A 26,149-nucleotide genomic window follows, 5' to 3' on the forward strand; every position below is an offset into this window, starting at 1 on the left:
TGAACCCTAGCTCTGCGGGCACCTTGGGAAACCTAGCAAACCTATACATTTTTGAAAACTAGACACCCAGGGGAATCCAGGATGGGGTGACTTGACTGCCTCCCACCAGGGTCTGTTACCCAGAATCCCTTGCAAACCTAAAAAATTGTCAAAAAAACCAAATTTTCCCCACATTTCAGTCGTGGAAAGTTCCGGAATCTGCGTGGATCCACAAATTTCCACCCACCCCGCGTTCCCCAAAGTCTTACGAGAAAAACAGTACCTCACTTGTGTGGGTCAGCCTAGTGCCCGCGACAGGAAACGGCGCAAAACGCAACCTGGTCACACCTCAATTTCGCAGTGAAAAATGACCCTTTTTTGGAAAAATGACTAGCTGTAGTTTTTGAACCCTAGCTCTGCGGGCACCTTGGGAAACCTAGCAAACCTATACATTTTTGAAAACAAGACACCCAGGGGAATCCAGGATGGGGTGACTTGACTGCCTCCCACCAGGGTCTGTTACCCAGAATCCCTTGCAAACCTAAACAATTGTCAAAAAAAACAAATTTTCCCCACATTTCTGTCGTGGAAAGTTCCGGAATCTGCGTGGATCCACAAATTTCCACCCACCCCGCGTTCCCCAAAGTCTTACGAGAAAAACGGTACCTCACTTGTGTGGGTCGGCCTAGTGCCCGCGACAGGAAACGGCGCAAAACATAGTGAGGTGACATCAAAATTGCCTATTTCAAAACCACCTGGTTTTGCAAGGGGGGTCTCTTGGGTTTTTGGCCCGGTGTACGGCGGCAATCTTGGAAAACCTAGCAAGCCTATACATTTTTGAAAACTAGACACCCAGGGGAATCCAGGATGGGGTGACTTGACTGCCTCCCACCAGGGTCTGTTACCCAGAATCCCTTGCAAACCTAAAAAATTGTCAAAAAAAACACATTTTCCCCACATTTCTGTCGTGGAAAGTTCCGGAATCTGCGTGAATCCACAAATTTCCACCCACCCCGCGTTCCCCAAAGTCTTACGAGAAAAACAGTACCTCACTTGTGTGGGTCGGCCTAGTGCCCGCAACAGGAAACGGCGCAAAACGCAACCTGGTCACACCTCAATTTCGCAGTGAAAAATTACCCTTTTTTGGAAAAATGACTAGCTGTAGTTTTTGAACCCTAGCTCTGCGGGCACCTTGGGAAACCTAGCAAACCTATAAATTTTTGAAAACTAGTCACCCAGGGGAATCCAGGATGGGGTGACTTGACTGCCTCCCACCAGGGTCTGTTACCCAGAATCCCTTGCACACCTAAAAAATTGTCAAAAAAAACACATTTTCCCCACATTTCTGTCGTGGAAAGTTCCGGAATCTGCGTGGATCCACAAATTTCCACCCACCCCACGTTCCCCAACGTCTTACGAGAAAAATGGTACCTCACTTGTGTGGGACGGCCTAGTGCCCGCGACAGGAAACGGCGCAAAACGCAACCTGGTCACACCTCAATTTCGCAGTGAAAAATGACCCTTTTTTGGAAAAATGACTAGCTGTAGTTTTTGAACCCTAGCTCTGCGGGCACCTTGGGAAACCTAGCAAACCTATACATTTTTTAAAACTAGACACCCAGGGGAATCCAGGATGGGGTGACTTGACTGCCTCCCACCAGGGTCTGTTACCCAGAATCCCTTGCAAACCTAAAAAATTGTCAAAAAAAACACATTTTCCCCACATTTCTGTCGTGGAAAGTTCCGGAATCTGCGTGAATCCACAAATTTCCACCCACCCCGCGTTCCCCAAAGTCTTACGAGAAAAACGGTACCTCACTTGTGTGGGTCGGCCTAGTGCCCGCAACAGGAAACGGCGCAAAACGCAACCTGGTCACACCTCAATTTCGCAGTGAAAAATGACCCTTTTTTGGAAAAATGACTAGCTGTAGTTTTTGAACCCTAGCTCTGCGGGCACCTTGGGAAACCTAGCAAACCTATAAATTTTTGAAAACTAGTCACCCAGGGGAATCCAGGATGGGGTGACTTGACTGCCTCCCACCAGGGTCTGTTACCCAGAATCCCTTGCACACCTAAAAAATTGTCAAAAAAAACACATTTTCCCCACATTTCTGTCGTGGAAAGTTCCGGAATCTGCGTGGATCCACAAATTTCCACCCACCCCACGTTCCCCAACGTCTTACGAGAAAAATGGTACCTCACTTGTGTGGGACGGCCTAGTGCCCGCGACAGGAAACGGCGCAAAACGCAACCTGGTCACACCTCAATTTCGCAGTGAAAAATGACCCTTTTTTGGAAAAATGACTAGCTGTAGTTTTTGAACCCTAGCTCTGCGGGCACCTTGGGAAACCTAGCAAACCTATACATTTTTGAAAACTAGACACCCAGGGGAATCCAGGATGGGGTGACTTGACTGCCTCCCACCAGGTTCTGTTACCCAGAATCCCTTGCAAACCTAAAAAATTGTCAAAAAAAACACATTTTCCCCACATTTCTGTCGTGGAAAGTTCTGGAATCTGCGTGGATCCACAAATTTCCACCCACCCCGCGTTCCCCAAAGTCTTACGAGAAAAACGGTACCTCACTTGTGTGGGTCGGCCTAGTGCCCGCGACAGGAAACGGCGCAAAACGCAACCTGGTCACACCTCAATTTCGCAGTGAAAAATGACCCTTTTTTGGAAAAATGACTAGCTGTAGTTTTTGAACCCTAGCTCTGCGGTCACCTTGGGAAACCTAGCAAACCTATACATTTTTGAAAACTAGACACCCAGGGGAATCCAGGATGGGGTGACTTGACTGCCTCCCACCAGGGTCTGTTACCCAGAATCCCTTGCAAACCTAAACAATTGTCCAAAAAAACACATTTTCCCCACATTTCTGTCGTGGAAAGTTCCGGAATCTGCGTGGATCCACAAATTTCTACCCACCCCGCGTTCCCCAAAGTCTTACGAGAAAAACGGTACCTCACTTGTGTGGGTCGGCCTAGTGCCCGCGACAGGAAACGGCGCAAAACGCACCCTGGTCACACCTCAATTTCGCAGTGAAAAATGACCCTTTTTTGGAAAAATGACTAGCTGTAGTTTTTGAACCCTAGCTCTGCGGGCACCTTGGGAAACCTAGCAAACCTATACATTTTTGAAAACTAGACACCCAGGGGAATCCAGGATGGGGTGACTTGACTGCCTCCCACCAGGGTCTGTTACCCAGAATCCCTTGCAAACCTAAAAAATTGTCAAAAAAAACACATTTTCCCCACATTTCTGTAGTGGAAAGTTCCGGAATCTGCGTGGATCCACAAATTTCCACCCACCCCGCGTTCCCCAAAGTCTTACGAGAAAAACGGTACCTCACTTGTGTGGATCGGCCTAGTGCCCGCGACAGGAAACGGCGCAAAACGCAACCTTGTCACACCTCAATTTCGCAGTGAAAAATGACCCTTTTTTGGAAAAATGACTAGCTGTAGTTTTTGAACCCTAGCTCTGCGGGCACCTTGGGAAACCTAGCAAACCTATACATTTTTGAAAACTAGACACCCAGGGGAATCCAGGATGGGGTGACTTGACTGCCTCCCACCAGGGTCTGTTACCCAGAATCCCTTGCAAACCTAAAAAATTGTCAAAAAAAACAAATTTTCCCCACATTTCAGTCGTGGAAAGTTCCGGAATCTGCGTGGATCCACAAATTTCCACCCACCCCGCGTTCCCCAAAGTCTTACGAGAAAAACGGTACCTCACTTGTGTGGGTCGGCCTAGTGCCCGCGACAGGAAACGGCGCAAAACGCAACCTGGTCACACCTCAATTTCGCAGTGAAAAATGACCCTTTTTTGGAAAAATGACTAGCTGTAGTTTTTGAACCCTAGCTCTGCGGGCACCTTGGGAAACCTAGCAAACCTATACATTTTTGAAAACTAGACACCCAGGGGTATCCAGGATGGGGTGACTTGACTGCCTCCCACCAGGGTCTGTTACCCAGAATCCCTTGCAAACCTAAAAAATTGTCAAACAAAACACATTTTCCCCACATTTCTGTCGTGGAAAGTTCCGGAATCTGCATGGATCCACAAATTTCCACCCACCCCGCGTTCCCCAAAGTCTTACGAGAAAAACAGTACCTCACTTGTGTGGGTCGGCCTAGTGCCCGCGACAGGAAATGGCGCAAAACATAGTGAGGTGACATCAAAATTGCCTATTTCAAAACCACCTGGTTTTGCAAGGGGGGTCTCTTGGGTTTTTGGCCCGGTGCACGGCGGCCATCTAGGGAAACCTACCAAACCCATACATTTCTGAAAACTAGACACCCGGGGGCTTCCAGGGAGATATGGCTTGCGTGGATCCCCCAACGTTTCCTTACCCAGAATCCCCCGCAAACCTCAAATTTACCTGAAAAAAGCACTTTTTTCACACTTTTTTGTGTGGGAAAGTTGTGGCATCACTGGGCTCACTCAAATTTCCCACCTCCCAGCGTTCACCTGGGTCTCCGGGTAAAAATGGTGCCTCACTTGTGTGGAAGGCCCAAGTACCCGCGACAGGCAAGGGCCCAAAACGTAGTGATGCGACATCAACATTGCCTATCTCAAAACCACCTGGTTTTGCAAGGGTGTCTCTTGGGTTTTTGGCCCGGGGCACGGCGGCCATCTAGAGAAACCTACCAAACCCATACATTTCTGAAAACTAGACACCCGGGGGCTTCCAGGGAGGTATGGCTTGCGTGGATCCCCCAACGTTTCCTTACCCAGAATCCCCCGCAAACCTCAATTTTAGCTGAAAAAATCACTTTTTTCACACTTTTTTGTGTGGGAAAGTTGCGGCATCAAGGGGCTCTCTCAAATTTCACACCTCCCAGCGTTCCCCTGGGTCTCCTGGTAAAAATGGTGCCTCACTTGTGTGGGAGGCCCAAGTACCCGCGACAGGCAAGGGCCCAAAACGTAGTGATGCGACATCAACATTGCCTATCTCAAAACCACCTGGTTTTGCAAGGGGGGTCTCTTGGGATTTTGGCCCGGTGCACGGCGGCCATCTAGGGAAACCTACCAAACCCATACATTTCTGAAAGCTAGACACCCGGGGGCTTCCAGGGAGGTATGGCTTGCGTGGATCCCCCAACGTTTCCTTACCCAGAATCCCCTGCAAACCTCAATTTTAGCTGAAAAAAATCACTTTTTTCACACTTTTTTGTGTGGGAAACTTGTGGCATCACCGGGCTCACTCAAATTTCACACCTCCCAGCGTTCCCCTGGGTCTCCCGGTAAAAATGGTGCCTCACTTGTGTGGGAGGCCCAAGTACCCGCGACAGGCAAGGGCCCAAAACGTAGTGATGCGACATCAACATTGCCTATCTCAAAACCACCTGGTTTTGCAAGGGGGGTCTCTTGGGTTTTTGGCCCGGTGCACGGCGGCCATCTGGGGAAACCTACCAAACCCATACATTTCTGAAAACTAGACACCCGGGGGCTTCCAGGGAGGTATGGCTTGCGTGGATCCCCCAACGTTTCCTTACCCAGAATCCCCTGCAAACCTCAATTTTAGCAGAAAAAATCACTTTTTTCACACTTTTTTTTGTGGGAAAGTTGTGGCATCACCGGGCTCACTCAAATTTCACACCTCCCAGCGTTCCCCTGGGTCTCCCGGTAAAAATGGTGCCTCACTTGTGTGGGAGGCCAAAGTACCCGCGACAGGCAAGGGCCCGAGGGAGCGGGAACCCCCGAGCCAGACCCAGAGGCGCCAGCCCAGTCACACCTCGGGTCGCCTTCCCCCGGGAGGACTCAATCGGCCACCAGGCCCCTGGGGAGCAGGCGCCTCGCCTGCCGAGCGTCTGGGGTCCCTCCCAGACCCACCTGAAAAGACCAAAGAAACGAGCGGCAGGAAATCCCGCCAAACCCCCTCAGTCACCCAAGGCCCCCCTCTGCGAGGACTCCGGACTTCAAAGGGCAGGGGGAGTATAACAAGGGGTGCCGGAGGAACGAATGGCAGAGAAGACCTGGAACCATCGAAGCCTGCTGACGCTGTCGCGGCTCCTGACCACCGAACCACCTGGGCCTGCTGAGTGACTCGCGGCCCCCAGCCATTGAACCATCTGAGCCCTGCTGACGAGATCGCGGCTCCCGACCTCCGAACCACCTGGGCCTGCTGAGTGACTCGCGGCCCCCGACTCTCGAACCACCTGAGCCCTGTTGACAAGATCGCGGCTCCCGAACTCCGACTACCTGTGCCTGCTGAGTGACTCGCGGACCTCCCCTCGAGGACGAATTGGCAAGAGATCGCCCAGAGAAACAACACCCTCCAGCTCGAGGATTGTGAGCTATCCGCAGGGTACTTTGCAGAGACACTACCTTCAAAGACTGTCCCGCTACCCCCATTCCCCTACCACCGATTTGTAGTCTCATGTACCGCTGATGTACTCTGTACGCCTTGGATCATAAAGATCATAAAGATCCCTTGAAACCTTCGATAAAATAACCTATCGTCCTACAAAGAATACGTGTGGTGTCACTCTGTTCGTAGTGTAAGCTCAGGGTGTGCGCGCCTGGTTCGGCCTACTTGGGAGAGGTGGGTCAAAGGGGTGGGCAGGACGTGTATCGAACCCCCCCTCCGGCGAACGCCTTTCCAACATTTGGTGGCAGACGACGGGATCCGAGCCGACACCGAAAGAGAGCGTGCAGTGAACGACGGACGCACTACCAAACAGAGATGGAAGGAGAAACCTCCCTGGGTGCCGCAGGTACCGAAATGAGCTCGATGTTCCGAGAGGATCAATTGGACTATTATACGCATAGAGAATTAAAACAATTTTGCAAAGACCTTGGAATCGCTACCACCGGATTAAGCACAAAGGAAGACTTCCAAAAAGTATTGAAGACCTGGGTCGAGACGGGGGCGCCCCCGACCGAAACGGAAGGAGACTCCGCCCATAAACCACAAAGCAACCCGGTGAGAAACAGCGGGCCAGAGGGGAACCTGTCCCCCGAGGAACTAGCAGACCGAGAGAGAGGCCGCAACCACGAACTGGAACTGGCCAAGCTGAAAATCGAGGGAGAACTAAAACTGGCCGAGAAAAAGTTAGCCGTCGAGCAGTTACGGCTACAAGGGGAACTCGAAGAAAAGAGACGCAAAAGAGAGCACGACGAAAATAAACTCCAGCTGTAACACGAATGCAGCCTGAAAGAGATCGAGTTGAGGGCTAAAAGCGAAGAGTCACGACCTTCCGGGAATCTACCATCCGCTCCCACCGTGGAAGCCAAAGTCCACATCCCCAAGGATGTGGTAAAGGAGTATTACAAAAGCGACAATATCCAGCAGTGGTTTAAGGCCTAGGAAGTCGCCATGACCTCTCACCGAGTCCCGCAGAAGGATTGGGGGGCTGGGCTATGGGGCCGGTTCTTAAGCGAAGGAAGAGATACCCTGCTGGATCTGCCCTCCACGGTCATGAACTCCTACAGCCACATGAAGGAAGCCCTCGTGGGCCGGTATGGACTCACCCCCGAGATGTACCGGCAACGGTTCCGAGATTGCAAAAAGATACCGGGCACCACCTGGGTAGAATACGTGAACTTTTACAGCCGGGCCTTGGACGGGTGGATCAAGTGCAGCAAGGTCTCCACCTTCAAAGAGCTGTTTGATCTGATCGCCTGGGAACATTTAGCGGCCAACTGCTTTGTAGAACTGCGCCAACATCTCCTGGACAGTAAACTCACCGACCCTCGAAAGCTGGCCGCCGAGGCTGACCGTTGGGTGAACACCCGGGCCGCCCGAGGCCCCGTGGGAGACTACGGTCGCCACAGTCAAGGACCACCCCGCCAGAGGGGCGGAGGAAACCACGGCCGACCGAGAGACTTCCCAGGGGGGCCCCCGCACAGCCCGCCCAGCAGCCCACCAGCGGCAGGTCCAGCCCCGTCCCCAGCCAGCACCGGAGCCCCGGGGCGGCAAGGGCCACGAACCAGGATCACCTGCTTCCGCTGCCAACAGACCGGACACTACGCCAATGACCCCCAGTGTCCCCAGTATCAACGAACCGCAACGACCAACCCCCCGGCCCGGCAGATGGCCTCCGTGGCCCTAGGGGAAGAGATAGAGGACTCCGAAGAGTGGGAACCAGCTTCCATGGCCCTGGTCTCCCTTGGTGATCGAGAAATGGTCCCCGGGACACCCTTGCCCGCCAACACGAAGAAATACAGACAGCAGGTGACCATCAACGGCCACTGAGTCGAGGGCCTCCGCGATACCGGATCAAGTGTCACTGCGGTCCACCGCAACCTAATCTCTGAAGACCAGATCCTACCCGGTGCCCTCTGTCCGGTCATCTCCTCCGACAATTCCGAGAGCCTCTGCCAGATGGCTCTGGTGCCTTTCGAGTGGGGAGGAGTCTCCGGAGAATTGAAGGTAGCCGTCCGAACATCACAGCCCGTAGACTGCCTCCTGGGCAAGGACCTCGAGAGTTCCCCGTGGAGGCAAGTGGAACGAAGAGCTCATCTCGAGATGATGGGCCTACCCAAATGGGTCTGCGCCACCACGCGCTCCATGACCTCGCGATTGCCCCTCTCCGAGGGCGGTGAGGCCCTCCCACCAAACGCTGTCCCCGAGAACCGGGACACCCTACCAGAAATGGACAACCCTCCTTCGGAAGGAGAAAAAGACACTAACCCGGGAGAAGAGCCGGAACCTTCCGCCCCTGAGGCACTGACTGAGCTCGGAGAACTGCCCGAGATGGCCCAGTGGCGCTGTGAGGGAGGTCCCTCCCGTGAAGAGTTCTGCCAGGAACAGGCCACCTGCCCTTCCCTCGTGGGACTCCGGCAACAAGCAGAAGCACAGACCGCCGGTGACCGGACCGGAACCCACTGGGTCTACTGGGACAATGGCCTCCTATACAGTGAACAAAAGTCAGCCGAGCTAGGCGCAGCCCGAGTACTGGTGGTACCCCTGCGCTTCCGAAGCCTCCTCTTGGGCCTGGCCCACGATGTACCCTTGGCAGGACACTTAGGCCAAGACAAAACATATCAGCGATTAGTTACCCACTTCTATTGGCCCAAGATGCGAGCAAATGTAGAAGTCCACTGTAAATCCTGCCTCACGTGCCAGGGCAGTGGGAAAAGTGGCGGAAAGCGCAAGGCTCCATTACAACCCTTTCCCGTTGTGAGTACCCCGTTTGAGCGGGTCGGCATCGACATCGTGGGACCCCTGGATCCGAAGACCACCCAGGGCCACAGATTCATCCTCGTCCTGGTGGACCATGCCACCCGCTACCCCGAGGCCATTCCCCTCCGCACCGTGACGGCTCCCGTGGTGGGCCGGGCTCTCATGGGGATCTTCTCCCGTGTCGGGTTCCCTCGCGAGGTTGTGAGCGACCGCGGCACTAACTTCATATCCCGCTACATGAAGTCCCTGTGGCAGCAGTGCGGAGAAACATATAAGTTCACGACCCCCTACCACCCTCAGGGCAACGGCCTGGTGGAACGCTTCAACCGAACCCTGAAGGGGATGATCCTGGGCCTCGAAGAGCCCCTGCGCCGAAGATGGGACGTCCTCCTCCCTTGCCTCCTGTTCGCGTACCGGGAAGTTCCCCAAAAATCCCTGGGGTTCAGCCCATTCGAACTACTATACGGACACCCCGTCCGGGGGCCCCTGAGCCTGGTCAAAGAGGGCTGGGAGACAAGCCCCCGGGGGACCCCTCCTGATGTGTTCCGCTACATCCTGGCGCTCCGCAACCAGACCCGGAAGTTCAGAGAACTAGCAGAGGCTAACCTCGAGGCCAGCCAAGAAGAAATGAAGCGCTGGTATGACCAGAACGCAACTCTGGTCGAGTTCCAGCCGGGCCAGCAGGTTTGGGTCATGGCCCCGGTGAAACCCTGCGCCCTACAGGACAAATGGACTGGCCCCTTCAAGGTGATCGAGCGGAAGAGTCAGGTCACGTACCTGATCGATGTACAGTCCCCACGGAACCCCCTCCGGGTTCTCCACGTGAACCGTCTCAAGCCCCACTTTGTGAGAACGGAGTTAAGTTTGCTACTGGCCACCGATGATGGGGCGGAGGAAGACACTGAACCCGACCCCCTGTGCGCTATAGAACTGGATGGTTCCGTGGAGGGAGTGAAACTGTCGACCACCCTCACTCCCCTACAGTCCGACGACTGTCGCCAGCTGCTCAGACAATTCGCAGACCTCTTCTCCCTCATCCCAAGGGTCACCGACTGGTGTGTCCACGACGTGGACACCGGCGACAGCCCACCTGTGAGACACCGAGCCTACCGGGTGCCTGACCGGGTCCACACCTGCATCAAGACCGAAGTACAGAAGATGTTAACCCTTGGAGTGATCGAACCCTCCGACAGCCCCTGGGCCAGCCCGGTAGTCCTGGTCCCGAAAGCGGCCGCCCCTGGGGTCACCCCCGAACTAAGATTCTGTGTGGACTACCGGGGGCTCAATGCAGTCACCCGAGCGGACGCTCATCCTATCCCCCACGCCGACGAACTCGTCGACCGCCTTGGGGCCGCTCGGTTCCTCAGCACCTTCGACCTGACCTGCGGTTACTGGCAGATTGCGCTCACGGAGGGAGCAAAAGAACGCTCCGCCTTCTCTACACCCGATGGACACTACCGCTTCAGGGTCATGCCGTTCGGGATGAAAAATGCCCCGGCCACCTTCCAACGGTTGGTAAACAAGGTCCTGGCCGGACTCGAGGAGTTCAGCGCAGCGTACCTTGACGACATAGCCGTATTCAGCTCTCAATGGCACGAGCATCTCCAGCACCTCCGGCAAGTACTGCTGGCCCTGCGCCAAGCCGGCCTAACAGTGAAGGCCAGCAAATGCCAGCTCAGGCAAGGCTCCGTGGTCTACCTGGGGCATCAGGTGGGCAGCGGGCAGGTCGCCCCCCTCCAACCAAAGATCGACGCCATCAAGTCCTGGGAGCCCCCCACCACTCAGACAGAAGTCCGGGCCTTCCTACAGAGAACCCTAAGCTATTACGATGGTCAATCTCCCTCCAGGGGATGGACTTCACTGTCGAGCATCGCCCCGGGACGGATCATGCCAACGCCGACGGCCTGTCCCGGTTCTTCCGCTTCGGCGAGGAGAACCCCCCAGTGGATGGGTAGTTCTCCACGCCTTTCAGCTGGGGGGGACGCGTGTGAGACCGGCCTCACGGCGTATGCCCTCCCGATCATCCAGCCAACCTGCAACCACCCTCAAGACACGACATCTCCGACTCCGGCCGCCCCAGCCACACAAACCCGAGGGCCGGCCAGAGCCCCCGACAGACTCGACACCCTACCACGCATGTCCGCCCGAGGGAGCGGGAACCCCCGAGCCAGACCCAGAGGCGCCAGCCCAGTCACACCTCGGGTCGCCTTCCCCCGGGAGGACTCAATCGGCCACCAGGCCCCTGGGGAGCAGGCGCCTCGCCTGCCGAGCGTCTGGGGTCCCTCCCAGACCCACCTGAAAAGACCAAAGAAACGAGCGGCAGGAAATCCCGCCGAACCCCCTCAGTCACCCAAGGCCCCCCTCTGCGAGGACTCCGGACTTCAAAGGGCAGGGGGAGTATAACAAGGGGTGCCGGAGGAACGAATGGCAGAGAAGACCTGGAACCATCGAAGCCTGCTGACGCTGTCGCGGCTCCTGACCACCGAACCACCTGGGCCTGCTGAGTGACTCGCGGCCCCCAGCCATTGAACCATCTGAGCCCTGCTGACGAGATCGCGGCTCCCGACCTCCGAACCACCTGGGCCTGCTGAGTGACTCGCGGCCCCCGACTCTCGAACCACCTGAGCCCTGTTGACAAGATCGCGGCTCCCGAACTCCGACTACCTGTGCCTGCTGAGTGACTCGCGGCCCTCCCCTCGAGGACGAATTGGCAAGAGATCGCCCAGAGAAACAACACCCTCCAGCTCGAGGATTGTGAGCTATCCGCAGGGTACTTTGCAGAGACACTACCTTCAAAGACTGTCCCGCTACCCCCATTCCCCTACCACCGATTTGTAGTCTCATGTACCGCTGATGTACTCCGTACGCCTTGGATCATAAAGATCCCTTGAAACCTTCGATAAAATAACCTATCGTCCTACAAAGAATACGTGTGGTGTCACTCTGTTCGTAGTGTAAGCTCAGGGTGTGCGCGCCTGGTTCGGCCTACTTGGGAGAGGTGGGTCAAAGGGGTGGGCAGGACGTGTATCGAATCCCCCCTCCGGCGAACGCCTTTCCAACAGGCCTCCCACACAAGTGAGGCACCATTTTTACCGGGAGACCCAGGGGAACGCTGGGAGGTGTGAAATTTGAGTGAGCCCGGTGATGCCACAACTTTCCCACACAAAAAAGTGTGAAAAAGGTGATTTTTTCAGCTAAAATTGAGGTTTGCAGGGGATTCTGGGTAAGGAAACGTTGGGGGATCCACGCAAGCCATACCTCTCTGGAAGCCCCCGGGTGTCTAGTTTTCAGAAATGTATGGGTTTGGTAGGTTTCCCTAGATGGCCGCTGTGCACCGGGCCAAAAACCCAAGAGACCCCCCTTGCAAAACCAGGTGGTTTTGAGATAGGCAATGTTGATGTCGCATCACTACGTTTTGGGCCCTTGCCTGTCGCGGGTACTTGGGCCTCCCACACAAGTGAGGCACCATTTTTACCGGGAGACCCAGGGGAACGCTGGGAGGTGTGAGATTTGAGTGAGCCCGGTGATGCCACAACTTTCCCACACAAAAAAGTGTGAAAAAAGTGATTTTTTTAGCTAAAATTGAGGTTTGCAGGGGATTCTGGGTAAGGAAACGTTGGGGGATCCACGCAAGCCATACCTCCCTGGAAGCCCCCGGGTGTCTAGTTTTCAGAAATGTATGGGTTTGGTAGGTTTCCCTAGATGGCCGCCGTGCACCGGGCCAAAAACCCAAGAGACCCCCCTTGCAAAACCAGGTGGTTTTGAGATAGGCAATGTTGATGTCGCATCACTACGTTTTGGGCCCTTGCCTGTCGCGGGTACTTGGGCCTCCCACACAAGTGAGGCACCATTTTTACCGGGAGACCCAGGGGAACGCTGGGAGGTGGGAAATTTGAGTGAGCCCGGTGATGCCACAAGTTTCCCACACAAAAAAGTGTGAAAAAAGTGATTTTTTCAGCTAAAATTGAGGTTTGCGGGGGATTCTGGGTAAGGAAACTTTGGGGGATCCACGCAAGCCATACCTCCCTGGAAGCCCCCGGGTGTCTAGTTTTCAGAAATGTATGGGTTTGGTAGGTTTCCCTAGATGGCCGCCGAGCACGGGCCAAAAAGACAGTTGACCCCCTTGCAAAACCAGAACGTTTTGACATTGTTTCTACAACGTGAGAATTTCGGCACAATATTGCATGGACAATGTGACAGATATTTTGAGGTTTGCAGGACATTGAGATTAAAAAACCTTTTTGTAATTCACAAGAGAGACATCACCATGAACTCCCATGGGTTTACGACAATATCTACACTTGGTGGGTTATTTTTACATGGAACATACACCTTGGCAGAGAAACTAAAAAGACAAAGAATCCTGCACAGCCACCTATTCCTCAAATGCACACACATACTGGTTGGATTTGGCACGAGGGCGAGTGATGGTTCAGTATATTAAATTTTATTAACAAGAGATTTCACAAAAATGAAATGCACTGTCAATAATTCAATGGAGAAAAAACTGAACCAATGACTCGCAGCTCGTGAGCTGTAAAGCCACGGCAAGGCACCAACCGCTTTACAGGCCATTCACACACCTTTCATACGTGATACACACAAGACCATTCGCACCACCAGGCACAAAAACAACACATTACAAAATTCACAAAAGGGACAAGGTACACCCTGCTTCAGAAAGGCAAATATTACTGCACAGCCATCTAATCCTCAAGCACACACACATACTGGTTGGATTTGGCACGAGGGTGAGTGATGGTTCAGAATATACAATTGTATTAGCAAGTGATTTCACAAAAATGAAATGCACTGTTAATAATTGAAAGGGCGAGAAACTGAACCATTGACTCACAGCTCGTGAGCTGTAAAGCCACGACAAGGCACCAACCTCTTTACAGGCCATTCATACACCTTTCATACGCGTGAGACATGCAAAACCATTCACACCGCCAGCCGCGGGCCCATCACATAACAAAACTCACACCAGCACACAGCGCCATTCAAGGGCCCATCACTTTCACACGCCCACATTCCTGACACAGCAACTACACAAGCAGATGGATTGCGTGGAGTGGCACTCAGCTAGCAGTGTGTGTAGTGACCAGCAGCAAGTCACTACTCACACACAGCCAGCCGAGCGCCAGTCCACGCACACCGCTAGCCGAGCACCAGTCTACGCACACCGCTAGCTAAACACCAGTCCACGCACACCGCTAGCCAAGCGCCAGTCCAGGCACACCACCAGCCAATCGCCAGTCCACGCACACCGCCAGCCAAGCACCAGTCCACCCACACCGCCAGCCAAGCACCAGTCCACACACACCGCCAGCCAAGCACCAGTCCACGCACACCACCAGCCAAGCACCAGTCCATGCACACCACCAGCCAAGCACCAGTCCACGCACACCGCCAGCCAAGCACCAGTCCACGCACACCGCCAGCCAAGCACCAGTCCACGCACACCACCAGCCAAGCACCAGTCCATGCACACCGCCAGCCAAGCACCATTCCACGTACACCGCCAAAGAAGTGCCAGTCCACACACACTGCCAACACATTTAGGATTTTTTTAGACAAAAATAAAAACGCAAACAAATCACAAATAGATACAAATCTACAAACACAAAATCAGAAACTAAACACATTGCACTAACGGCAACCTTGAAACAGAATCAAATTTTTCAAAGAATACAAACCAATCAGTTAACTTTACCACTCATGAATGCTCCCAAAAATTCTTTTGCGTATGGTACGCTCTAAAACAAGCAGGGACACACAGCCCAGGTTTAGATGGACAGTCGGGGCAATACATACGAATCTCCTTCCGCGTACCTCTTCGCCAACAGACTCTGCATCTCCTAGTGGGAAAATCTTTTGCCGGTGTGGGAGGGATGAAATCAGGAAAGTGGCGATCTTTCAATCGAACCACATCCTCCACCACTCCAAATCTAGGAACACTTGCCTGTTCCACAACAACAAGGCTAGCTATCACAGAGTGCTGAAACTGAAGAAATGTCAACTTTGACGCAGGAGAACACTCCTTGAACACAATAAAAGCATTGAACATTGCTAATTCGAAGAAATGGATGGACAACTTCTTATACCAAACATAAGCCTTCCGAATAGCAGAGTAAGGTTCCAACCTCTGATCTACTCTGTCAACACCACCCATGTGCTTATTGTAGTCTAGAATGCACACAAGTTTGCGCACTTCAGCAACCTGACCCCAAACAGCCACAGGTGAAGTACTCTCATCATGGATGGTAGTCAGCATGTACACATCCCTCCTGTCCACAAATTTTACAGCTAGTAGTTCATCACTACGCAAGGAACTGCACTGCCCCCTCTGAAGTTTTTTGCAAACAAGCTCTTTCGGATAAGCTTTACGGTTAGAGCGGATTGTGCCACATGCAAAAGTGTCCACTTTATACAATTCCTTAAATAATTGCACAGCAGTATAGAAGTTATCAAGGTACAAATGGTGGCCTCTGTTAAACAGTCTCCTAGCAAGATCCCACACAATTTTCTCTGCAACTCCAAAAGTGGACGGACAACCTGGGGGGTCAATAGCAGAATCTCTACCAGTGTACACACGAAAATTAAAAACATATCCTGTCCTACTCTCAGACAACATATGCAGCTTAATTCCATAGCGTGCCCTCTTGCTAGGGATGTACTGCCTAAAAACTAAACGGCCCTTGAACAAGACCAAAGACTCATCAATAGATATTTCTTTCCCTGGAGTATAGATCTCAGAAAATCGATCCACAAAGTGATCAAGAACGGGCCGAATCTTAAAAAGACGGTCACAGTCAGGGTGATCTCGTGGCAACGCCATAGAATTATCAACAAAATGCAGCATACGTAGCAAAAGTAAATACCGATTACGAGTCATAACTGCAGGAAATATGGCAGTTGCCAACAAGGGGCTAGTAGACCAATATGAAGCCAAGGTTGGCTTCCTTACCACACCCATCAATAAAGTCAAACCCAAAAACTTCTTAATCTCTTCCAGATATGTGGGAGTCCACCGGGTAGCTCTAGACTGGGGCCTAAGTTTGTCGCTGTTGTTCCTCAAAAACTGTTCAGCATACAAATTCGTCTGCTCAACAATCTCACCCAAAAATACATCATCCATAAACAACTGAAAAAACTGTATAGGCAAAAAGTTTTCACAATTCACTGTACACCCTGCATCACCGCTAAAGGCAGGCAACACCGGCTGCACCATGTTTGGATCAACCCAAAGTCCAGCACTTCCAGTAGGAAGCCTAGCAGCCTCAGACTGCAATCCAGATGCCTCTTGCACCATCGGCACAGCAGTTTCCTCCTCTAAGACAGGCACTTCATCCGCACTGAGAGTTGCTTCATCCACACCAAGAGTACCTTAATCTGCACTGAGAGTACCTTCATCATCCGATGATTCCATGTTGAGTGAAAACTCACTGCCAGAATCTTCCCCTCCCTCCTCTCCCTCAGACGCACTGTCAGTCTCATAATCATGCTCAGAGGAAGATTCAAGAAGCATACCGACCACCTGTTGAGCAGTCATTCTACGGCTAGCCATATTGCTTACTAATAAAGGTAACTTGTCAAACAAGTCAACAACAACAAACTCTTTGTAAAATAAGTAATAAGCAAAAAGCACCTTTATCAAAAACTCAAATATACTCCAAAACAATACCACTCACTTGCCAGAGGCAGCTAAACTACTCACCACCACCAACTCTGTACAGACACAGTATGGATCAACAATATCCCACTAAAAAAGAAAGAGAAAAGGAATTACACATAAGACTATGCAAAACACATCGCAAAGAATTTCATGCTCAAACCACTAACTAAATATGCCGCCATTATGACATCACTTACAAAAAAATTCATTCAGACATTATATTATTACTCATTTGGTGTAAATACAACAACAACAAAATTCTTACCAACACAATGCAACTACACAAAACTGCAGAACAGCCACCGTCGAAAAGCTTTAGACTAGAATAAAAAGAAGAAAAAAAACTTTATTGTAACATATGCATATAATGCTCTAGACCATCACGTACTGCGCAAAATGTATTGCTTGACCCTCCCACTTTCAAAAAGGAAAGATCGATGGCCCAATCCTTTACAAGCAACGCGGCGAGAATCTGGAACTGAGCCTCAGCTCCGGACCACCCCCTCCCTCTTCCCAGTCCTTCAAAACTAACCTCAAAGTACTCCTCCTGCAAAGACACTTCCAAACTTAATTCACACCCTCTCTATTGTGTGAAGGAAGTCTTTACATTATAGGAAATTCTGTTCTCCATGCCCGTAGAAGTGCCTACCCAGTGTGTTCCTGTGTTTTGCGTGTCTGCCATTTATTGCACTTTTATACCTCTACTTGTACTTTGTACTCTTTTGTAAGTTGACACCACTACAGTACACCTGCTTGTGCTAAGACATCAAGCCTTCTAAGGTCTAGTGGGGCCTTCTACGGTGTAGCATGGGAATGTGCTCCCTCAGTACAGTGGTGTGGTGGACTGGTCATGAATGCTGAACCCGGTTCCCCATTTCCAAATTCAACAGCTCCGGCCATAGTGCCACATCCCCACTGAACGCCATACTTGCCCACTGAGAGAAACTCGCACTGCCTTCAGCTATAACCTAATTGTGCCCGCTATAAACACTTGGATGTGGCTCAATTCAAATTATGCACTTGATAAGAGTAATACGCTGCCTAAAAAAACAGAAAACACTCCTAGGGAATGCAAAGCATGTGAAATGTAAGCAGAAACAACATGGTTACCTAAACGATCTCTCACTAACTATTCAGAAAACAGCGAGTGGTTTCACCGGAAAAGTTATGGACATGACTAGAGGGCCCTGAAGGGAACCGTTTCACTGTCCATTGCTTACATCCTTACAAAACATAAGCAGTATGGTAGACCACATCCATAAACACAGAACCATGGTGCACATTGTGTTTTCCAATTCACCCATCAACCAGGTATTGCAGTACCTCCAGAAATGGTACACTCTCCCACCCTGGAAACAACAATGCTGTTCAAAGGAAGACGAGAAAACGAAAGTAGCAATACACTGGCAAACTCTGATGCTGGTGTACTTGGATGCAAATGAAATCAATCTGGCCACTTTGCAACCCCTCTGTCTTACTTTATTTCGCCCCCCCTGGGAACAACAATGCTGTTCAAAGTTAGATGAGAAAACGAAAGAAGCACTTCACTGGCAAACTCTGATGCTGGTGTACTTGGATGCAAATAAAAACAATCTGGCCACTTGGCAACCCCTCTGTCTTACTTTATTTCGCCCCCCCTGGGAACAACAATACTGTTCAAAGGAAGACGAGAAAACTAAAGTAGCACTTCACTGGCAAACTCTGATGCTGGTGTACTTGGATGCAAATAAAATCAATCTGGCCACTTTGCAACCCCTCTGTCTTACTTTCTTTCGCCCCCCCTTGGTACAACAATGCTGTTCAAAGTTAGACGAGAAAACGAAAGTAGCACTTCACTGGCAAACTCTGATGCTGGTGTACTTGGATGCTAATAAAATCAATCTGGCCACTTTGCAACCCCTCTGTCTTACTTTATTTCGCCCCCCCTGGGATCAACAATGCTGCTCAAAGTTAGACGAGAAAACGAAAGTCGCACTGCACTGGCAAACTCTGATGCTGGTGTACTTGGAAGCAAATAAAATCAATCTGGCCACTTTGCAACCCCTCTGTCTTACTTTATTTAGCCCCCCCTGGGAACAACAATGCTGTTCAAAGTTAGACGAGTAAACAAAAGTAGCAATTCACTGGCAAACTCTGATGGTGGTGTACTTGGAAGCAAATAAAATCAATCTGGCCACTTTGCAACCCCTCTGTCTCACTTTATTTCACCCCCCTGGGAACAACAATGCTCTTCAACGTTACACGAGTAAACGAAAGTAGCACTTCACTGGCAAACTCTGTGATGCTGGTGTATTTGCATACTAAAAAAAAAAAACAGGGCACTTTGCAACCCCTCTGACTTATTTTGTTTCACCCCCCACCCCCCTACCAGCACCCACCGATCACAAGATGTAAAAGAAATCAATCTGGCCACTTTGCAATCCCTCTGTCTAACTTTATTTTGCCCCCGGGGAACAACAATGCTGTTCAAAGGAAGACCAGAAAACGAAAGTAGCACTACACTGGAAAACTATGTGATGCTGGTGTATTTGGATGCACATAAAATCAATCTGGCCACTTTGCAACCCCAAAGGCTTACTTTATTTCGCCCCCCACCCCCATCCCACGCTAGCAGCACCCCTCACACAGAAAACGAGAGAAAAACGAAAACGAGCGTTTATTTTTTGGATCCATTTCACATAAAAGCACCTGCACTTGGACGATCCAAGCGCAGGAACAAAGCGGAGTCTACATAAAAACATTTCTACCCCCCCCAACATTGTGCCCCCACCCTACCTAACCCACCGATGCAATAATACCCCCTCCCCAGCCCCAAAACTGACCTTTACTCTCCGACGCGCAGGAAGCAAATGGCTTCCTGCGCCTCGGAGAGCAAAGGGGAAGCCTCCTGTGACGTCAGCGCGGCTCGCGCGCTGACGTCATTGATGACGCGGGGGCGGGAGGAGGCAGGGGAAGGTCTTCCCCTGCCTCCCCAGTAAAAAAAAAACAAATCGACGAATCACGGGGGGAGCGCCAGCGCTTCCCCCAAGGGTGGGTCCCATGACGAGATGGTCTCGTCATGGGCACAGCGCGACTGTGCTCCATGACGAGACCATCTCGTCATGGGCACAGAAGGGGTTAATATATTTATAATACAACAAATATATATACATTTATATACAATGATATATTATTATTCATCAAAAAAAAGCTTCTTGGGTCCAAATTTAAATACTTTAAACCCAAAGAATTATAGAAAACAAGCATTTTCCTTTCACATCTGCATAGATCATATTATAAAAAGAGATGAAAACATATTGCTTTAAACAGTATGCCATAACAGTTTTCGGTGAGGCGGGAGCTGATGTAGTTAGAACACCGGCAACAACTGCTAAAGAGCGCTCTGTCCCGAGGGCAGCAACGTGACAACGGAATCTCACGGCAGGTATTGCAAAGGGACTAGAGAATAATCACAACACAATGGACACTCGGACATTAGGCCACCTCTGAAATATTAGCATTCAAATGAATTATGTGAATGCCCTAGTACTTTTTGCACTGTGCTACTTGCATTTTGCGAAGTGCGTAGTAGTGCAAACTACGCATGCTCCGTGAGCGAAGCGTAGTACTATGCCCAGAGTTACTAGTAATATATCAACTGTAATTTCGTTCAGTATTAAAATATGTGTCTGACATATTTATGTCTATCAGACTAGTCAAATGAAAGTGTTTACTGCAAAGACTCTAAGCTATGCATATAATCGTTTGGGGCTGGCACACACCGCCCTAAGAGGCATATCAACAAGCAGACGATATAAAATTATCGCCGCTTTTGCGGCCGTTTTCGGCCGAAAGCGGCGATAATTTTATCGCCTAATCAGCAAGTTCACGCTAACGAGTGAAACCTTGCGTTAGAGTCAGGATTCCTAACACCCAGCTATGCATCTCTGATGAGATGCAAAGTGGGTGTTCCTGACCTGCCATGACAGGAGAAATGTCGCTAAGCGACATTTCTCCTATCAGCAAGCCTAATGCTATGAAGCATTGCGTCAGGAAAAGTAGCGATAACCCCTGTTATCGCTACTTTCCTTACGCCTGCTTCTGGACTGACTTGACATGATATCCTATGGAAGGTGGATATCATGGCTAAATTTGTGAGTCCCTATCAACTAGCTAACGTGAGATTATCGCTGGGTTTCCAGCGATAATCTCACGTTAGCCAGTTAGCGCTAGGATTTTTATCGCTGATGAGATAAGAGTTGCTAATAGCACGCTATCTCAGCGATAAAAATCGGCGCTAGCCGGCGATAATTATCCGAGTGCTAAATGCGCTCAGCGATAATTATCGCCGGTTGTTGTTGATATGCCCCTTAGATACCAGAAAGAGTGCAACCCTGTGAAAAGATGCTTCTTTGCTGGGACCAGCATCATGCTGCCAACTCTGGTTTACTCAGTAAGAGTTGGGGAACTGGTGGAAAGAGGATCTGCAGGAGGTGGGCTCCTTTAATAAAGAATACTTTCTTGGGAACCTCAGCAGTCTGTCATCGCATTCTTTTGGCACATGTTCTTATTCCAAGAATATCAGTATTTGGGGGCATAGTATCAAGGACGGCTTTAAAAATTATCGCCTGTCAAGCCCATTATCGCCGGTTTAGCGGCAGTTTTCTGCCGCTAAACCGGCGATAATGTTAACGCCATCCTTGATAATATGCCCCTTAGTGCGCAAAGGATTGTGGTAATGCAAATTGCCGGTGACGTGCAGCTTGTTCCTCCGGAGGAGCCTGACCTCTAGCGATAAGAGAGAGACGTGCACCTTCCACTACTTCAACGAGGCGCTCGTCATTCCCTATACCGTGTTACCCGAACTGTGACGGCGCTTCCCATAGCACAGCGGATGCGAACCGTACTCCTCAAGCACCTTCTGCTCACAATTGAAGGCAGCCAATAAATGTCCATTATTCAGTTTAAATTGTCTCCATGACTTCTATCACTGTATATTTCCACGCAACCGACCATATTGCTGTAAACTGATGGTTCGGTTTATCATTATAGATCTATATTCTGCCATTTATTCTCAGTAACAACCGGTATTCAATCATTTATTGTTTGTTATCACTTTGCGTTTCTTGACGAAAAACGCTCCACAAATTAGCAGGCTTCCATTTATCATTGCCACACAGAGTGCGAATGAACCACGGAAAGCGTGCAGATTATATCGCATGTATACTGAACGAGCTGTGAGCATAAAAAAATATAAAAAATTTAACTTACCGATATTATGGCGACTTTAAAATATTTTTTTTTAATGATGAATGTCCTTGTAACATCCACAGTTACTCCTTTTAGTAGTAAATATATGTCTGTTTTACCATTGACAATGAAATGAGAGCGTTTACTGCAGTGGCTGCTGGGTATGCATATATTTGCTTGCGGTGGGAAAACTGCCCTGCGATGTAGTAAGGTCCTGAAAAGCCGGATAATTCAATGTGATGTTTATTCCCATAACCGGGAACAGCACCATCCAGTCAGACGCCTGGACTCAGAGCCCAGGAAGGAGCCAGAATAATAAGATACCCGGCCTGGACCATACAACAAATTGCAAAACGGCACAGTTCGCTCCTCCATTCTACACCAATTGTTATCATCAATCAATCAATCAAAACATTTATAAAGCGCGCTACTCACCCGTGAGGGTCTCAAGGCGCTGACGGGGGTGGAGGGGGGGGGGGGGGGGGGTGGGTGCTGCTACTGCTCGAAGAGCCAGGTCTTGAGGTGTTTCCTGAAGGTGAGATGGTCCTGCGTCAGTCGTAGGTGGGTGGGTAGGGAGTTCCACGTCTTGGCAGCCAGGTAAAAGAATGATCTTCCTCCGGAGGTGGTTCTGCGAATCCGTGGTACGCTGGCGAGGGCGAGGCTGGCGGAGCGGAGCTGGCGGGTTGGAGTGTTGAACGTGAGGCGGCTGTTGAGGTATTCGGGGCCCGTGTTGTGAAGCGCTTTGTGTGCGTGGGTGAGGAGCCTGAAGGTGATCCTTTTGCTGACGGGAAGCCAGTGCAGGTCCTCAGGTGGGCAGATATGTGGCTGTGGCGAGGGATGTCGAGGACGAGTCGTGCGGGTGCGTTCTGTATGCGCTGGAGCCTTTTCTGAAGTTTGGCTGTGGTTTCTGCGTAGAGGTCGTTCCCGTAGTCCTGTCGGCTGGTGACGAGGGCCTGGGTGACCATCTTTCTGGTTTCGGTAGGGATCCACCGGAAGATCTTTCAGAGCATGCGCAGGGTGTTGAAGCATGAGGATGAGATGGCGTTGACTTGCTTGGTCATCGTGAGGGAGGAGTCCAGGATGAATCCCAGGTTGCATGCGTGGTCCATGGGTGTCGGTGCGGTGCCCAGCGCTGTGGGCCACCAGGAGTCGTCCCAGGCGGAAGGGTGTTGGTTCGCGGATGAGGACCTCCATCTTGTCTGAGCTCAGTTTGAGACAGCTGAGTTTCATCCATTCCACAACGTTTTTCATTCCTTCCTGGAGGTTGGATTTAGCGGTGGCTGGGTCTTTGGTGAGGGAGAGTATCAGCTGGGTGTCGTCGGCGTATGAGATGATGTTGAGGTTGTGTTTGCGTTCGATGGCGGCGAGGGGGCTCATGTAGATGTTGAAGAGGGTTGGGCTGAGTGAAGAGCCTTGGGGTACGCCTCAGATGATCTCGGTGGCCGCTGAGCGGAAGGGAGGAAGGTAGACTCTCTGGGTTCTGCCGGAGAGGAACGAGGTGATCCAGTTTAGGGCATTACCTTGGATCCCGGCGTTGTGGAGGCGGGTTATTAGGGTGCGATGGCAGACTGTATCAAAGGCGGCTGAGAGGTCTAGGAGGATGAAAGCGGTTGTTTCCCCGCTGTCAAGCAGGGTCCATCCCTCTTGTCTTCTCTCCCTCCATCCGTTGTATAGAGAGCCACCCGGCCTCTCCTAAACAATGTATCGCGCCCACACGCATCCATGCACCCCTCGGGGCAGGCTCTACCCGAGGGGATAAATAAACGGGAAGAAGACCGTTCAATGTCTTCCCACCAGTGAATATTAATCTGTGTGGCCTACCTTATTTAAGCGCTCCTGCGGCCTTCATCCACGTGGGCCCTCCGTGCTACATTGGCGACGAGGCCGGTTGCGCTGCACGCGTGCACTGCCTCCTGTTCTCCGGTCAGCGGGGAACTTGCGGAGCCCACCCGCGATGCTCAGTTCCGGCGTAGGTTGAAGCTCCTGCCCAGTGCCTCCGCACATCGCCACGGGACTAGGAAAACTCAAGGGGAAAAGATACAAACTCCACATCGACCCCACAGTAAGACCAGTCGCCCTAATGCATCGGAGAGTGCCGTTCAATCTCCGTCCGCAGGTGGAGGTATAGTTGAAGAAGCTTGAAGATCTCGACGTGATTGAGAAAGTCTCTGGCCCCACCCCATGGGTGTCCCTGCTGGTCGTGGCCCCCAAACCCAAGCAGCCCGGAACCATCGGACTCTGTGTGGACATGAGGTTACCCAACACGGCAGTCAAGAGAGAACGCCACATCACGCCCTCCATGGACGACATAGTGGCTGACCTGAACGGGGCAATTGCACCATCTCACCAGTGAGACTCCGGCTGCCGCAGTTAACCCAAGGAGCAAAGGCACCTCACTCACAGTGTCAAGGCCCACGGACCAGTCAGACGCATGTTGCCCCGTGCCAGCACACAAGCACATTTGCAGTCCCCTAGCGACAAGACTGCGCCACCGCGCCTGTGCACATCCACGCAGTCCCCATGAGCGACCCAACTCCGAACGAGGCTGCCGGTCAGCAGGCCGGGAGAGGAAACCCGGACCGGGGCGCCAACGCACCACCCCCAGGACACGGTCACACAGCTGTCGCACCACTGCCACCTTTCAGCGAAGCCTCAGACCCTGCCACGGCAGCGCCACAATGGAAAGCGTGGGTTGGACAGCTTAACCATTACTTCAAAGGCACCAGGGAGACCGATGGCACCATGAAAAGATCACTACTCATCTACTACGGAGGCTCAGAAATTTATGACCTCTATGAAACGCTCTCCAACACAGGTGATGACGACGACTACGAAGCAGCGGTCACCGCGCTTAACAGGCACTTTGACCCCAAACTTAACCCCGACTTCGAGAGGTTCAAGTTCAGATGGGCATCTCAGTTGGACACGGAGTCGGTTTACATGTTTTACGCGCGGCTGTGCCGGCTGGCCAGCACGTGCACATTCCCGGGTCATAGGGAAGAGATACACGGCCAAATCATCCTAGGATGCCGCTCCAAACTCCTGTGGAAGCTATTCCTTAGTCAACCCGGGATCTCACTGGATGAGATCCTCGTCTTGGCCCGGTCACACGAGCTATCGGATGTGCTGGCTGAAGAAATGTAAGCCGCTCTACACAGTCCGTCGCAGTGCCTCATGTGTCCAGACACGTGCCTACCAAGGAAGAGAGGGTCGAGGCAATCCAACGACACCCTAACATGGCTCGCCAAGCACCAAGAACGCAGCCCGGAGGGCAATGTGGCTACTGTGATGAGGATCACTTGGCGACGGCCGTCTGCGGGGCGAAAGGGAAGACGTGCTCCCGCTGCGGAAAGATCAACCACTTCGCCAAGGTGTGCCGCAGTGGGCGGTCCAGGCAAGTTCCTTCGAAGCCACGGGGCATGTCGCAACGCCTTCGCCAGGTCTCCATCGTCGACCCGCCGTCAACAAGGGAGATCCAGCAGCAGGAACGCTGCCTTGCTCTCGAGGATGATAATGACAAAGTGTTTGTCATGTCGTATGTCAGCAGGACCGACAATCGCCGAAGGCCACCACCACCACCAATGTGCTCCATCTCGGTGGAAGGGATGGCTGTCCAGGCCCTCATCGACACAGGTGCCTCTGTCAATGAGAGGGAGGCCTTGGCGATAAAATGGGCGTGTCGCACTTTCACCTATATCTGTGTGGCCAAGAATTTCAAGTTGTCACCGACCACAAACCCCTACTCCCGCTCTTCGCAGGGTCATCCAGGCTGGCGCCCCGAGGATAGAGCGATGGGCGGTGCAGTTGCAGTCCTACAACTTCAAGGTTGTTTTTCGTCCTGGGGCCCACAATCCGGTGCATTACCTATCACGTCACCCAGAATCCTTGTCGCCTCCAGATTCGTCCACGGATGCATCCCACTCTGAGGCCTCCGTGAAGATGGTCTCGCAAGGAGCGTGCCCCACGGCCATGACACTTGAGGAAATCGGCCGCGCCACTACTGAAGATGAGACACTATCCTGGGTGAAAAATGCATTGTCGAGCAATGGCTGGGCCCACTTCATGGACGGGACAGGGCAGAGGTCAGCCATGCTCGACAATAGATCTGTCAAGTGCGCCACGAACTTAGAGTAG

Source organism: Triturus cristatus, chromosome 4_2, assembly GCF_964204655.1.
Source record: "Triturus cristatus chromosome 4_2, aTriCri1.1, whole genome shotgun sequence".
NCBI lineage: Eukaryota > Metazoa > Chordata > Amphibia > Caudata > Salamandridae > Triturus > Triturus cristatus.